Genomic DNA, 18,335 nt, shown 5'->3' on the forward strand with positions numbered 1-18,335 from the left:
ACAATGCACACCATCGTCCAAGGCCCAATAGGCAGCCTAACTAGCCTAGTGTTGTCGCCCACCCCAACCAATTAACGTTGCCCCGTACCACCAAGAGCCACACTCTATCGCTAGCTATGCACCTATTCTAACCGCTATCATCGTCGTCGCATGTCGCTCAAGACCCCTAGATTCGCTTGAAGTTTACTTTGAGTTGGGAAAGAACCACAATTGTCCCTAGAAATCCTAAATCCTTTCTTCTCCCTCGCTCGAATTTTGGATTCTGTATCTCGAAGCTCTCTCATCCCTGACCTAGCTTCGAAATTTTCGTGGATGACAATGAGCCAATTGGTGTGGTCTCGCCCCTCCACGTCATTCTCTCCCCTTTGAGAGGCTGACATGGGACCTTGGTTGGATTCGAACTCTCTCCGATGCGGGGGAGTCCCGAGATCTCTCATGGGGGACTCCGGGATCCATCTCGCTGACGGTTCACAAAGGATGATGAGGTCACCCCTATCGACATCCTACCCTCTTTTTTTCAATCATGCTCTCTGATCTTTCTATCAAAGCAATCCATTCAAATCTTGTGTACATATCTAAAAGCAACTCTAGAAACGCATCGTAAAAATGAAAGAGGTGACAAAAGAGTAAGGATTAGCAGCCTGGAAATAGTGGCTAAGAAAGCAAATATTAGTAATTATAAGCTTCTATCAAGATTAGCTAAAAGTGAATTAAGCATAAAAAACAAAGATACCTATAATATTCCAAAGCCAATATTATGAAGGTGGGTGCCAAACCATGCACTATGGGGTGTGATTGGTTCGATGACGAGGAGAGCATGGCTCTCTCTACCAGCCAAACCAAGCTGGGCAGACTTACTGCATGTAGGACCGTAATCTTTGAGTCAATGAATACATGCAGGATGTAACACCCTAAAATTTACTTCTTTTGAAATATAGATAAAATTATTTAATTTTGTATTTTTGTGCTCATGAAAATATAGAAAAAATAATATTTTTCATTAAATTAAAATTTATCATAAGGCTTAGCAATATTATTATGCATACATGCTGGTGCATATGTTTTGATGTGATGCTTGTTGCTCCTTTATGTGTTGATAGGAAGAAAATATTTAAAATACGTTTAGTAGATCGATCTTCCTTATTCGGCACGTATTTATCTTTTATTTACAACCAAATTCCTTGTTTCTAAGCTCAAATTTTTATTAGGACCCTCCTAAAATATTTTCTTTGTCACTCAAAGCACTTCTTTTAGTTACTCGTCCATCAAGCACTCTCTACAAACTTTTCGGGAATTTTTCCATCTTCTGTTCTCACTTTTCTCTGAGCATGATCTAATTTTTAGATGCTCTAAATAATCTATACATGAGCTCCAAAAACTTTATTCGGGTTCCCCATGTTCTATAATATCTCTGAGAATTTTTCCCGAATTTTTGGAGCTTTCGGAGTATTTTTCGTGGCTTAACTACTAATTCTAAACTTTTCTAGAATTATTTTATCAATAAAAATAATTAATTCCGAAAAATAATAAATCTCTTATTATTTTTCCAACATCAAAGCCCATAATAAATCCCAAAAACCATGTAGTTATTTACTAATGGGCTTTAATAATTAATTAGGCCTATTAGTAAAGATGAAAGTTGCAAATCAATTAGTACCATATCGCTAGTTGATGTGGAGGTGGGGAGTTTTTCTCCCTATATATATATGTACCAACCCCTTAGGCAAAGCACATCAAAGACTATCATATGGGAAGCCTCTAATTTGAGAATTCCTAAGGTAGTAAAATAAAATTTATATTTTCTTCTCTACAACGTGATCGCCATCGTCTCGCCTATACACGACATCTACGAACGGTCGGCTACTCCGGCGTTGCTGTAGCTCCAAGAAAGCGTCACTGTCGGTGAACCTACTCCCTGTCCACCAACGTAAGCCCCAATCACTTTATCTTTCTGTTTGGAAAATACAAACAGCTCGATTTTAGATTAAAAATACGTTTTCACTATTTACAGAATTGCCACTGACTTTCTTTTGGCCATAAAATATTCATTTTAACTCCGATTTGACCCATTCAAATTGCGTTAGGTTCGTTTTAATGAGCTCTACATGTTAGTAACATTGTTTTCTCAGTTTGAAACTTTTTATTTTCGTGACCCTAATTAATTAATTACTTTTCTATATAAAATCTTAGAAAATTCATAACTTCTCCGTTTTAGCTCCGATTTTCGTGATCTTTACGTTCGTGGAATCGTAGCGATGCGTAAAATCTTTTTATAAACTTTTCCTACTGTTTTTATATGATTGGTGTACTGTTCTAACTGTAGCCTTGTTTGCTTCGTGTATGTTTTCTCCGTTTGTTTGTGTTAGCGATGATCGAGTTTAGCCGGTGAGCAATTCGTGGTGATCAAGAGTGCTTCAGTGATCAAGATTGGAATCTTAGACAACTAGCAAGATCAACAAGAGCATTTGGATTAAGGCAAGTATAGCATTTGGATTTTATTTCTGTGACCATGATCCTGTGGCTAGATTAATGTTAAGTAATAAACAATAAAAATGACTTTTTAACAACTTGAGGATTTATCTGTACGTGATGACCCGGGACAACAGTGCAACCATGAGGGCTATAATGGCTCTGGCTTTAGCTCAGTATGAAGACCTTTTCTAGTTTGTTAGAGGTTACCCGAAAGGGCGGAGGGGCTGAACCGACACGGGTATAGTGCGAGCCCCTGTCCCTATGTGTATAGGCTGCGCGTCATTGTGCCATTCGAAAGGGGGTATCTATATCTGCTCGCGAAGAAAACCTTGTGGCCCTAACATGTTAGACGAACTTTTGAAAGGCTTCATAGTGATCCCTGCCGACCTTCCTTGGTAGTGGGTTAAGAGGTCGACGGGCCTCGGGCGAAAGGGTAAATCATGACTCATGGGTAAAGATGTACAACCTCTGCAGAGTGTTTAAAACTAGTATACTAGCCGAGCTCACGGTCAGGAGCGGCCTTGAGGACATCTACATTAAGGGTGATGATTCTTGTGTGTTAATATGCTCATTATTTATTGTTTAATGCTCTACATTATTTATGTCACATTGATCATGAGATTGTGGGATCTATACAATCTAGTTGCTATAATTGTGGAGTTCGACATGGACTCACTCTTGCTATTTCCCCCAAATCTCAGGAGAAGTTTAGGCTTGTGATCAACCAGTCAGTTGGATCCTATAGAGAAAAGTTAATACCCAGAGTTTGGAGTTGTCTATCCGCTGTTTGCTATCAAAGGTTATCTTTTTATATTATGTACGTTATATATTTTATGCATTGTCTTTTGATATTACCTTTATTTGTAGCTATATGTGAGATTTGGCTTCTAAGACTCACATATGGTGCATATCTGGTTTTGTTCTTAAAATCGGGTATTACAAAGTGGTATCAGAGCAATGCTGACTGTAGGACGCAAGCCTAGTTAGAAATTTGTCGTCTTAAGGTTTTGGAATTGTCATAAAATCCTTGCTCTATAAACCTTGGTATTTTCATCCATACTATATCCCTATCCTTGTTATTTGTCTCCACCTTGTTGCTTATTTTAAAAGTATATGTTCTCACCTTTACTCTTTGATTCAGTATGCTATTAGAACCTTTTCTTACCCCCTTCTTGCGTCTTTGAAACATAAGTTTTAGGATCTTTGCCCTTAATGAAGAGAACGATAATATCGTAAGTTGAGTGAAGTGTGCTTAGTTGGTTTGTTATTATGCTTATGTTTGATTTAGATCTTTGTAATGATTGCAATGATCTTGTGGAATTACTTCACAATTTCATTAGTTTATAGACCTAAGGCATAAGGATTAATGAAATAAGTAGTTGGGTTTGGATATCTCTGGTTTCTATCCCTTGCTGATTTCTGGAGCAGTTTGCAATAATGCTGGTGTATCTAAAGGTCCGATCATGCAAAGTTTATCATATTTTTCTGGGAACAACTAGACTTCAAGATCTTTCTTTGACCGCAAGAATCACCCTCATAACTATTATGGTTTGGAAGTTACAAAAATCACAAGATGATACAGATGTGTTGTCCAGAATCTGGACCAGTTTCGGGAACTTGCTGTTTGAGATAAATATAACTATAGAATTTGGAAAAGTGTTCTATAGAAAAGTTATAGATGACTTGCTAAGCTTTCCAACGGTATAAGCTAGAACTTATTTGGCTAAGTAGAACCGGAGATATGATATTTACAATTGGATGTTTATGTTCTGTATCAAAGTCTGGACAGTTTTGGTATTCCCTATTTTCGGCCAAGTTAAAGACAGAATCTGGGAAAACATGGTATACGAAAGTTGTAGAGAATTTCCTAAGCTTTTCAAAAATGTAAGAATCATCTCCAGATGAGTTAAGTAGGTCGAGATATAATTTCTGGAATTTACTGCACCTTTGCTGAGATATTATCAGGAAGGATATTATGTTTGGTTACTTTACCTATGCTTAAAGACAGAACCTAAGGAGGACTTCTACATGAAAGTTGTAGGGAATTTTATAAGTTTTCTAACGATATAATCTGCAACTCTATTGGATTAACAGAATAAGAGTTATACCTATTTTACTACGCTGGTATTTTTCATATCGCGAGGAAATTTCAGGATACCTGTTTGCTCCACTGCACATAAGTTCTTTGGGATGTCATAAGTTCTCAATTTTAACTTGTCTGGAAAGTATGCAAACTACCTTTCTTGCTCCCCTAGTTGACTTTTCTTAAGGGGGGTAGCCCAATTAAAGAACTACAAGGAGAAGTGGTTAATAACTGGAACATCTACAAGGACATCAAGTGCTTGGTATGTTGGTTTGTTTCAAGATATCATTCTATTTGGAGTGTGCTAATACCAATGGAGGTTTATGCCATTACTGATACTCATGGATTAAGAGTTGTGTATGAGGATCAGATGACACCAAAGTCTACAGAGTTGTATGTATAGTGTGAGAGTGAAGCAACTTAACTGTGATAAAGGTACCGATAATTGGAACTTAGTGATGAAACTAACCTTGGATCAAGAGACTCGGTACAGCGAATTTAAAAGACTATATGATGTGTAGCGTCTAAAAACAATAGGAGAAATAAGTTAAAGAAGGATCGTACCTACTACACTAGGTGTCTCGTCAATATTTTAGGAATACTTGAGAGGCTACTTGAAGTAAGAGAGTGGAATCATTGCTATGAAGATATAACTACTCAAGAAAGTGAACAAGATTCAAAATCTACGTCTCTTTGATAACCGTCTTCCGAATCTCGAGGACGAAATTCATCTTAAGGGGGGTAGAATTGTAACACTCTAAAATTTACTCCTTTTGAAATATAGATAAAATTATTTAATTTTGTATTTTTGTGCTCATGAAAATATAGAAAAAATAATATTTTTCATTAAATTAAAATTTATCATAAGGCTTAGCAATATTATTATGCATACATGCTGGTGCATATGTTTTGATGTGATGCTTGTTGCTCCTTTATGTGTTGATAGGAAGAAAAATATTTAAAATACATTTAGTAGATCGATCTTCCTTATTCGGCACGTATTTATCTTTTATTTACAACCAAATTCCTTGTTTCTAAGCTCAAATTTTTATTAGGAGCCTCCTAAAATATTTTCTTTGTCACTCAAAGCACTTCTTTTAGTTCCTCGTCCATCAAGCACTCTCTACAAACTTTTCGGGAATTTTTCCATCTTCTGTTCTCAGTTTTCTCTGAGCATGATCTAATTTTTAGATGCTCTAAATAATCTTATCATGAGCTCCAAAAACTTTATTCGGGTTCCCCATGTTCTATAATATATCTGAGAATTTTTCCCGAATTTTTGGAGCTTTTGGAGTATTTTTCGTGGCTTAACTACTAATTCTAAACTTTTCTAGAATTATTTTATCAAAAAAAATAATTAATTCCGAAAAATAATAAATCTCTTATTATTTTTCCAACGTCAAAGCCCATAATAAATCCCAAAAACCATGTAGTTATTTACTAATGGGCTTTAATAATTAATTAGGCTTATTAGTAAAGATGAAGGTTGCAAATCAATTAGTACCATATCGCTAGTTGATGTGGAGGTGGGGAGTTTTTCTCCCTATATATATATGTACCAACCCTTAGGCAAAGCACATCAAAGACTATCATATAGGAAGCCTCTAATTTAAGAATTCCTAAGGTAGTAAAATAAAATTTATATTTTCTTCTCTACAACGTGATCGCCATCGTCTCGCCTATACACGACATCTACGAACGGTCGGCTGCTCCGGCGTTGCTGTAGCTCCAAGAAAGCGTCACTACCGGTGAACCTACTCCCTGTCCACCAACGTAAGCCCCAATCACTTTATCTTTCTGTTTGGAAAATACAAACAGCTCGATTTTAGATTAAAAATACGTTTTCACTATTTACAGAATTGCCACTGACTTTCTTTTGGCCATAAAATATTCATTTTAACTCCGATTTGACCCATTCAAATTGCGTTAGGTTTGTTTTAATGAGCTCTACATGTTAGTAACATTGTTTTCTCAGTTTGAAACTTTTTATTTTCGTGACCCTAATTAATTAATTACTTTTCTATATAAAATCTTAGAAAATTCATAACTTCTCCGTTTTAGCTCCGATTTTCGTGATCTTTACGTTCGTGGAATCGTAGCGATGCGTAAAATCTTTTTATAAACTTTTCCTACTGTTTTTATATGATTGGTGTACTGTTCTAATTGTAGCCTTGTTTGCTTCGTGTATGTTTTCTCCGTTTGTTTGTGTTAGCGATGATCGAGTTTAGCCGGTGAGCAATTCGTGGTGATCAAGAGTGCTTCAGTGATCAAGATTGGAATCTTAGACAACTAGCAAGATCAACAAGAGCATTTGGATTAAGGCAAGTATAGCATTTGGATTTTATTTCTGTGACCATGATCCTGTGGCTAGATTAATGTTAAGTAATAAACAATAAAAATGACTTTTTAACAACTTGAGGATTTATCTGTACGTGATCACCCGGGACAACAGTGCAACCATGAGGGCTATAATGGCTCTGGCTTTAGCTCAGTATGAAGACCTTTTCTAGCTTGTTAGAGGTTACCCGAAAGGGCGGAGGGGCTGAACCGACACGGGTATAGTGCAAGCCCCTGTCCCTATGTGTATAGGCTGCGCGTCATTGTGCCATTCGGAAGGGGTATCTATATCTGCTCGCGAAGGAAACCTTGCGGCCCTAACATGTTAGACGAACTTTTGAAAGGCTTCATAGTGATTCCTGCCGACCTTCCTTGGTAGTGGGTTAAAAGGTCGACGGGCCTCGGGCGAAAGGGTAAATCATGACTCATGGGTAAAGATGTACAACCTCTGCAGAGTGTTTAAAACTAGTATACTAGCCGAGCTCACGGTCAGAAGCGGCCTTGGGGACATCTACATTAAGGGTGATGATTCTTGTGTGTTAATATGCTCATTATTTATTGTTTAATGCTCTACATTATTTATGTCACATTGATCATGAGATTGTGGGATCTATACAGTCTAGTTGCTATACTTGTGGAGTTCGACATGGACTCACTCTTGCTATTTCCCCCAAACCTCAGGAGAAGTTTAGGCTTGTGATCAACCAGTCAGTTGGATCCTATAGAGAAAAGTTAATACCCGGAGTTTGGAGTTGTCTATCCGCTATTTGCTATCAAAAGTTATCTTTTTATATTATGTATGTTATATATTTTATGCATTGTCTTTTGATATTACCCCTTATTTGTAGCTATATGAGAGATTTGGCTTCTAAGACTCATATATGGTGCATATCTGGTTTTGTTCTTAAAATCAGATATTACACAGGATGAACATAACAACTATTTTGGTTGCCGGCTCGTTTGTTGTCTACTACTAGAGATGAAAACGGATGTATTAAATCATGTCCCGACTAAGGATGAAAACGGTCGGAAACGGTCGAAAACGGAATTACAATGTAGAAAACGAATGCGGTCGGTACGGAATATTTCTATATTTTAGCAATTAAAGAGTATAAAAAATAAACAAAAAGGGTTGTGAAACCAACTGAAACTGACAAAGTTTTATGTTTAACAAAATTCGAAAACAGTTTTATAATATAGAAAATGATATCATAATGTAGAAAACGAAAGCGGTCGGTACGGAATATTTCCGTTCCGTTTTCATCCTTAGTCCCGACTGGCACCGTTTCCTATATTTTACATGTTTGTTTCCCTGTTGAGAAAAAGAAAATCCAAAAACAAGGATTTGTTGGATTATTTGGGCTTGGCCCATGGTTCGTCTCCCTCTAATTTTATCGATGAGTGGTTGGAATTCCACCTTTCCTAGTCTTGTTGTACACAGCGGAGGGCTTAAATACTTCCCTGTGAAGGAACTGATTTTGCCAGGACTGGACTACATTCAATCAAACTACGGGCTACTAACTAACTGAAGTTTTGAACAAAGATGCAGCCAGCTACTGATGACTGAAACCTCCCTGCTCCTGTTCTACTTCTACATACCTCGCATGGTGATGGCAGAGGTTGCCTGCTGCTGAACTAATGAATCTATTTGCTGCCACTGTCACCTGCAGATAGCTAGAGACTCAAACAGACGAGCTGCTAGTCCTATTTCAGAGTTGAGGGATTAAATAGTTAGTGCTAATCCCATGACCTGGTAAATCCAAACTGATGTAATTAGGTTTTAAGAAAACAAAATTAGGTTTTAAGAAACAAAATTATCTGGTAGTGGCTTATTCCTTTTGCAAAAGAAAAATTGCAACATTTATGCTATATATACTTTCTTCGTCTTTCCAACATCTTTAGCTTTTAGAGAACTTCAGACCATTCAGACCAATACTGATGTTCCCTATTTTTTTTTTCGTGACCATGCACTGCATGTATATCATTAAGAATGAAAGGGAGTTTGGATACAGAGGACAAAGGTAAACGACGAACGGCCTAGACAGCAAGCGGCACACTATTGCGAGCAGTCTTTACCCCGTCCAAACAAAGAAGAGAAAACTAGGATTACAAAACGATGGCGCGATGCGACGAAAAGCTAGCAGCCCCTGACGCCGAAAGCGCGGCGAGGTGGCGGAACCCTGCCTGCAACCACCGGTCGGCCTCCTCCGCGACCACGACAGCGATCTGCATAGCGGTGCGAGACTCACCATGGAAGACCCTCCGATTGCGCTCTTTCCAGAGGCATCAGGCCATGAGGATGACGAGGGAGTCGAATCCCTTGCGTAGCACCGGCGTGAGTGAAGAGCGGGTTTGGAGCCACCGCTCCAGGAAGTCGAGATCCGGTGGAGGTGCAAGAGCAGCAAGGCCCCAGTGCACTAAAGCCCTGAACCACACTACACGCACACTCCAGGATGCTCCCTAGTTCAGATTTTTGGATAATTAAACTATTAGTCCATTGCGAAAGTTTCAGAGTATGTCAGGTCGACACTGCTGCACAATTGTTCGATTCATTAATAATCATAACAGTAGATTTCTAATGCTTCTGAAATTTCTACAAGCGTAACTAAACCCCAAAATTTCTAATGCTTCTGAAAGATTACGGTTTGTGGTCTCCGACATATATACTGAAATTTCATGGACAACTGTATTATATTATTGCAATATATGTTCTTGTTCTCAACACATTTGCTCTGTTTTGAGTCCATCATGCACCATACATATATTATAATAATAAATAACATAGCATTCCATATTTCGCATGGAGAGTCGTCGTTCCTCCAGTTCAAGCACACTTCATAATTCATACAGATGACTGCAAATGAGTAGTGGCATGTGATTGTTCTGAAACCTTATGCAAGTCGCAACACAAAGCTTGTTCGATCGCGCTAATGGTTGGTCACTACGGATGCACGTAGACACCCAAGGCATCGAGCAGGGATCCTGACCTCCCAAAGAACCCCAACGACGCGAGCGCCGTTCTGCAGTGGGACGCTGAAGGGCGTGCCCTGCCGCGGCTCACCAAACGGCCCGTGCTTGCCGACGTTGGTGACGAAGGTGAAGGAGATGGCGTCGACGGCCCCCTCGCAGCGGATGCGGCGCGACGCCAGCGGTGGCCACGGTGTCCCGCTCGTGGCCCCCGCGGCCACCCCACGGCCCAACCTTGACGAGCACCTCCATTTGCTAGCCTGTCTGCCGCACAAAGAGATCGATCGACCAAGACGACTAGCTAGGGTTTTCTTTTTCGGTGAAATTTCGTCGAAATATCCGAAATTTCGCATTTTTCAGTGAGGTCCGAAATTTTTTTTGTATCGGTCAAATTTTTCGGTTAAATTCATGTTTCGCTTCAAAATTACTCCAAACAACAATAAAATGACCCACCATATCTTCTAGTCTTATCAAAGCCCTAAATTTCTTCAAAATTATTTAATTTTCTCACTCACATATTCCGTGACACTAGCATATACAGCTCGCCCACCGTCAGCCCGCTATACTACCGCAATAATATATTGTGTTATTTCATTAATATTATATAAATTTATGATGAGTGATATATTAGAAAGCTTTTTTAGTAAAATGATGTCAAATTTTTTAAAAAAATCAATTTTAATTTATTTAAATTTCATCCGAAATTTTCGAAATGTCCAAAATTTCTTATTTATCGGCAGGTGCCGAAAAAATTTTCCTAGTGCCAGTGGTGCTCAACTTCAGCTTGATCGCGGTTGTTGTACGTGCAGGTGAAGGATCTATGTTCTAGCTCTGTTTATACTACTCTGAGGAGCAGCGAGCTCCCATCATACCATCCCATCCCTCTCGGTCTTCCGGGTTTGGAGGATCGAGGCCTCTTTTTAAATTCTCAGATGGCGTCGATTTGTTCATGTGAAGGCAGCAGAGCGCCACCATTATGTACATGAATGAATTCCAAAGGTGTTGGCAGACGCAGCAGTAGAGCACAAAAGAGAAGAGCAAGCAATTTCATCTCCATGCTGGTGAGGAATCTCCAGGAGTTTGGTAAAATAACTTCCTCTCTTAATATTTTAGCAACTGTTTGGTAAAAGAGCTTATTAAAAATAGAAAGTTGTCAAATATCCTCCTCACCTCATAAATTTCCAAAGTCGAGAAAACTTCTTATCTTTTCTCCTTAGATCTGTTTCCACAACACTTCTTGCGCAGTGCTCTGGTCTGGCCGCCGATAGTATATATCAGCCTCCATTACCGCCAGCTTATAGGTCAACGTTGTCGCCCCGTGCTTACCTTATAGGATGCGTTGTTATCACCGTATGGTACACTGGACCGGTGGAGCTAAGATGTTGTCACTGCCGGATAGTATGTCGAACTAGCAAAGAAAGTCACATCACCAATGCCGATTGGTATGCCGAACCGGTGGTGGTAAGATATCGTCACCACCGTATGGTACGCTGGTCCGATGGTGGTAAAATACTATCAACGTTGGCTCACTACTACCGTTGGTGGTAATGGTCACCCATCAGGGCCGACATACTCCAATGGGGCCCAAAACTGTTGGTATTGGGTTTTTGGAGCCGACAGTGAATAACTTTCTATAGTAGTGTTGGTTGGATGCTGGATGCAACAAAAGAGCATGGTGTGGCTTAAAGAGAAGCCAGTAAAATAAGCTAATGAGTATCTCCTATTTAGTTATAGAATATTTCTTTGGAAACCTTATCTTTAATGAAGCAATCAAACTTTTATGAAAAAATACAAAAAAAACTTATCTATAACAAAGAAATTGATGCCTTGTTTGTTTGGCTAATAAGCCATGGTAGAAAGTATTATTCGATGATTGTTGTGAGAGAAAAACACTATTGAATGGCTGACAGATTTGTCTAATAAGCTCAAGCGAACACATGACAAACTTATTATTGTGCTATTCATTTAGATATAGTTGATATATAGAATAAAGAACTATTCATTTAGATATAGTTGATAGATAGAATAAAGAACATGAGGACATCCAAAATATAGTTAGCACATACAAACAAACACATAGATATGGCAAGAACACATGATAGTATTTCATTGCAATATTCTAGTAGTAAAATTTTTTGTAGCCCATATAGAAATAGTACTAGCACTTAACACCATATATTTCCTTCAACTAGCTAGTTTTACATCCACCTTTTGATACTAAATCATAGACAACCTCCATTATTGATTAACAATACTAGTTGTCTAGTGGCTCCTAACGCTCTCCAACACTTAAACCATAGAAGAACTAGACTGATTTGTTGTCTAGGTAACTATTTGGTTGTTGCTCACCATGGTTGCCCCCCGGTGATGTTGTTCATGGGAACTTGTTGTCCATCAAAGACATAGTAATTTTTGTTGCAAGCACTGCCATCAATGGGAAACACCTCCCATCTATGTGAAGTATTTTGCACCGTCATTGGAGGTACAAGACTAGTTGTTTCTTGTTCACCTCTAGTCCAAGTGGCTACTTGGTTATTGCTCACCTGGTCAACACATGTAAGGTTGTTCATGGCATCATGTTGTAACCCAAAGTAGTTTGTGTTGTTAGCACCGTTAGGGAAGGTGGGCCCCACCCATCCAGGAGAGTTACTTTGCACCATCATTGGATCTTTGGATGAACTACCTATTATGTGTTGACCTCTAGTCGTGCTCACCTCGCTAGCATGTGTGAGTTTGTTCAAGACAGCATGTTGTCCCTCAATGTCATAATTATTTGTGTTGTAAGCACTGTGACCAAAGGCAAGAGCCTCCAAACTAGAAGAGTTCTTTTGCACCCATGGCTCTGTGTCATAGAGGCCAACATCATTGATGCTGAAGCGTTGTTTCCTAGTGGTGCACTCCTTCCTTTGGAAATACTTTTGTGCATGGCTGCAGATCTGGATTGGCGTCCTTGTGGGGACGAAGTACCTAGATATGTTCTTCCAGCTACCACGGCCATACACTTCAAGGCCGCGGAGGAAATTCCTGCATATATATGGTTTATAACTAACATGTTAGATGATAACATATGTCTTGTTGGTACACTCAGTATCGGTGAAAACAAAATCTTAATGACTCATGGTATGAAATACTATACACCACTAGCTCATTACTTGTACAAAATAAAGATGTAACGAACATTTGAAAAGAACAAAGTAGAAATGAATTACTTGTGCTCGTCATGAGTCCAAGCTATCACTGGGTGTTTCCTCTTTTTCTTTGGAACAGAATTCAGCTTGCGTGGTGGTTCCTCTACCATATTCATGGAAACCACATCATCCAGTATATAGCCATGAAACATGTCCATGTTCTCCATATTTGTATCCTGCGTTGGCATACCAAAGTTATCATTCACAACAACATTGCTTACCACAACTTGTTGGTTGTTGTTCTACATTGTATTCATCTTAAATACTAGATAAACATACAATTGTGTTACCTGATGTTGTTTCTCTTTGCCTAGGAGCCTTGCTTGGAGCTCATCAACAATGTCATTATGCTTCTTGTTTGTGTCACTTGTGTAGGTGTTGTTGGTGTTGTGACTAGCGATGAATGATCTCACCATATCTATTTCAGAACCGCTCCACACACCATTCAAGTTGGGATCCATGGGTAGGGAGGGTTGAGTACTAAACAACAAGTTAATGTATGAAACACGATGCTTGCATGGAAAAAATGGCAATCACAAGGCCAAGTATTTATAGGCCTTATGGTGAATCTTTTCGTATTAGTTTCAATTTATTGTACAATACAGTTTTATATATAGTCAAACAAGAATTTTAGTTATAATGTTATAGATATTTAGCATCTGTATTCTCGGTGATACACTAATTTTGTAGTTGACATACCTCAATTGCTCAGATAAATGACTGAGGACTCATGACACATAAAACTAACTCATAGTAACATAATGAATAGTTTCAATAAAGAAATCTGATTTGTCAATGGGATGTGCAATTTATCTTGGTTTATTAGCTGCTTTTTTTTGGAAAAAACAACTTGATCTTGAGGCCATGCTCCAAAGAGTAACCACTGTTCATAAGCAGACAAATGTTTTTGAATCACATATTTTTCTTTCATGTTTGACAAAATGAATGCAACACCTAGGATGTGCATAGGCCATACCACTATTCTTGAGCACACAAGTTGGAAGGACACTAATGTCTCCATTCGCTACTATCAGTTGACTCCATCTTTAATGGTTATAAAGCATTGTGTCTATATTTTTTAATCATATTACTTTATGTCTAACCAAATTCCTTATTAATGTGTTTCGAATAAATAAATGAATGTGAATGATCAAACCATATGTGCATATATCTTTCCTTGTGATTAACATTTATTAGTTTTGTTTCTATCTGATGTCCATATATACTATAAGCTTGAGACTATAAGTCTCAACTTTTGACTTTAGGTACAAGCCTCTTTCTCTATCCCTCTCCCTCTATCTCCATCTATATATCTATATCTACCAGACAATGTTTGCACATCATCATTTTTCTCTCACGACTAATAAAACCAATGGAACACCTAGGATGTGGATAGGCCATACCACTATTCTCGAGCACATAAGTTCCAAGGACACTAATGTCTCAATTTGCTACTATCAGTTGACCCCATCTATAGTGGTTATAAAGTGTTTTGTCTGCAATTTTTAATCATATTACTTTATGTCTAACCAAATGACTTATTAATGCATTTCTAATGAATAAATGAATGTGAATTGATCAAATCATATATGCATATATTTCCTTGTGATTGACATTTATTTGTTTTGTTTCTATCTGATTACCAAATATACTAGAAGCTTGAGACTGGAAGTCAACTTTTGACTTTAGGTACAAGCCTCTTTCTCTCTCCCTCTCCCTCTATATCTATATCTATATCTATATCTATATCTATATCTATATCTATATCTATATCTATATCTATATCTATATCTATATCTATATCTATATAGAAAGAAGGGTGACATGGGACATGGCAAGACACATGATCAAATTTCCAATTTGACAAAACATGTTGAAGAGCTTATCGAGATACATCAAATTAAGTTTTGGATCACCCAGTTTGGAGTCCTGACAAGAAAGTTATCCCATTTGGAAGATCACAACACGGGTCGGGCTAGAAATGGGCACTAAGAGGGTTGAGTGGGTCGAGTGACCTAAGGATAAGCCCAGTAGCCCTCAAACTTGTTCTAAAGACACTGTACTCAACAAGAAGCCTAAGAAAAGTAGTTTCAACCTAGAAGCCATAATTGGACTTTGGGCAACCTTGCCCAAGGTCGAGTGAACGAACCATAGGCCCAACAAGAGTCTACTTTATCCACATGTAGAAGAAACACACTCAAGAGTCATCCTACATGCTAGAAAAATGGTGGTTCACATCAAGGGATAGAATGAAACTTAGTGGAAATGTCACATGGATCCATAGGCCCATCCAACTGAACAAAATGAAGTCTAATTCAACCAATACTTCACCCATATTCATTAGGACCATAGATCAAGGCACTAACAAAAAATGAATGGTGGGTATGTGTATGTGTGCCAGGATTGTTGACCTAGCATTTTCACAAAACCATCTTGGTGATGTACCAAGATCCTAAGGGTTCCCTAGACGATCGACTAGCCAGCAAGGTGATGGACCATCCCATGGTCTACTAGGAAGGCAAGGGACAAGGTGGCGTGTCTCACAAGGCAAGAAGGATTGACCTAGTTAGATTATAGGGAAGTCTATCTTTATAATAAGATTAGAACTCTTTTGTTATAACTGACTAGGACTAGATTATGCACTGGCCCTCTAGACTATACAAAGAGAGGTAGAGGCACCCCCTTGTAACATCATCATACACAACAATCCAACTCAAGGCAACATGCCACACTAGACATAGATTATTATGCTATTTAGTAGCATGAACTAGTATAAATCAATGTCTCACATTCACAGTTGAGTTTAGCTTATGTCAAAGCCCACCAATCCTTGTTATGGGTAACCCTGTAACAAGGATGTTGAGAGCATCAGACACCCAACAGCTAGCGCGCTAGGTAAGGACTTTTGGCAAAAAGACGATCAAAAGCTTGATAGATCTCCAAATCAACAACATGTTCTTAGTAGGATCAACGTTCACCTTTGATTCCTAGACCTTCATGGCAGACGACTCTAGCATACTCCAAGGTCGACTTCCACGGATCAAGCTCCTCTAGCTCCTTAACAAGACATGCTAAAGGATCTCACCGAGAAATTTGGTGATTTTTTTTTTATTTCTAGTCCTACTCGAACGTGGAAGCACCTCAAGTAGTTTGAGTCCTACTTGGACACGACCATATTTTTCCATTCAGCTTCTAAGCCATCCAACAACTACGGTCCAAGCCTAGCTCGACTCCCTCTTGGGCTTGGGAACACCGCCTCTATCTACAAGATGGTGGTCTCAGGACATATGCTATCCACTCTGATCACAGAGGAGCAACAAGAAGAGATCATGCTGATGGGTCCAGATCATGCTGATGGGTGCCCAACTCGGCCTAGTTCTCACCACCACATCAAAAGGGAAGACTGTGCACTAGCTAGGTGTCGGCTAATCAAGAACTATGCCATATGCCTGGGCCACCTAGGCTAGTGCCGCCCCATAGCCCTACCCTACTGCCCAAGTAAACATTTGCATGTCACAAAGAACAAGAGGGAGAAGGATTTCACTACCAGTCCTCTGGATGGCCACCATCGAACTGCTGCTTCCCTCTATTGATAGCTTGCACCAAGAGTGGACCTCCTCATCAGGATGCTATGGCAGCGTGCGGTGGGCACCTTGGTGGTCGGGGTCAGGTGCTTGGGAGGCAGGGCGTGTACCCATAATGCCTGGGTAAGGCATGGGGGTGGTGCCATCAACAAGTGCTACCAGTGCTAGGATGAGGCATGGGGGGGCAAGGCTAGCGATGTTGGATGAGGCTGCTCTTGGCTATGTTGGGAGGAAGGAGCAAATTAATGACAAGAAGTGGAAGAAGACCCAGGCCAATCAGTTTTAAAGCATGTTCCATTCCTCTGGTCAAACCTGTGGATGGCAGGCACAAGTTGAAAGTGGGTTAGATTTTATTCTAGGATTTAAATGACTTCCAAACTCTTCAAAATGCATTATAGCAGCTTACATAATTGCAAAGGGTAAGCCGCTGGAATGCATTTTGAAGAGTTTGGAAGTCATTTAAATCCACAGTATAAAATCTACTAGTAGTCTAGTGTTGATGGTCAAATTTGACATCATGTGCATATTTGGGCCTAACAGTTTTGTGAAGAATTTTATTTCAGAAGATATGTGAAGCCACTATTGATAATGAATATGTCTAGCATGCTGCATGAAGTACACACCAGCTACTCTTGGTATTTCTGTTGAGGGCAGACGGTTGTGGCTCTGTTTGCTATATATCCTAAGGCTTCGCATGATCTTTTGTTTGGGACGATGTTAAGAGCTGCTGGCGGTTACATCCATCATGACTTCAGGAATTTCTTAGACGTCGGCAGGTGTAATAACCAGATCAGGAGACAATATAGAAGATTAATGCAGGTGCGTATCCATGCAGTAGGTTTTGGTTCGGACTCAGCAAGCATGGCATGATTACTAATAAAAGGAGATAAAGATGGAAGGTCAATGCATCCAAGGCGTGAACAAGTTCAGACTTTACAAGTGCAGCATGCATGTCGTCATGGAAGATTGAAAGAGATTATATGTATGCATGCAAGGGCATGCCTCGCTTTTGGAAAGCACATACACATGTATACGTGATTCCTTTCTGTACACGTTTTGGTAAGATTTGTTTTGTGGAGACATAGCCGAACTTGATTAGGCTTTGTTCGGTTATTCTTGAGAAGACCAGCCACCTTATAAATATGTATAAGGGTGACGGCCGAGTGACAACACATAATTGACATATCAATCTACTATATTATTTTTTATCTACTATTTTCTCTCTGTTTTTTTTTTCTTCTTGTTCTTCGTTGCCATCTACTTCATTGTGACAGTGAGCACAAAGTCCTAAGGACGATCCGGCTGACCTTGGGCAGCCCATTGCTACTCTTTGACAGGGTTCCTAAACGCTAAACGGTGAACAATCGGTCACCCTTCGTTTAGCGTTTAGACTGTTTAGACGGTGTTTAAATAGATTAAAATGGTCTAAACGGTTTTACACAATATTACAAAAATATACATATTTTTTAATGTAAAATCAATCATTTTATCATGTATACATATTTATGCAACTAAAAAACCATTTATTTTATTATGTACATATGTTTATGCATGTTATAAGAATCAAATATACATATTTATGCATGTAACAAATCAATTTTACATATTTATAAATATAATAAATTTAAGTATATAAATTGTTGATATAAAATTCAACTAGATTCACCTAGTGTTTGCCTAAACGGCCGTTTAGCACGTTTAATA

At 38.9% G+C, this 18,335-nt stretch overlaps 1 pseudogene; it reads right to left on the reverse strand.

Moving 5' to 3' along the window:
* LOC8069470 lies at window positions 9,179-13,508 on the reverse strand (annotated as a pseudogene).

The sequence above is a fragment of the Sorghum bicolor genome, chromosome 9 (genome assembly GCF_000003195.3).
Source record: "Sorghum bicolor cultivar BTx623 chromosome 9, Sorghum_bicolor_NCBIv3, whole genome shotgun sequence".
Lineage (NCBI taxonomy): Eukaryota > Viridiplantae > Streptophyta > Magnoliopsida > Poales > Poaceae > Sorghum > Sorghum bicolor.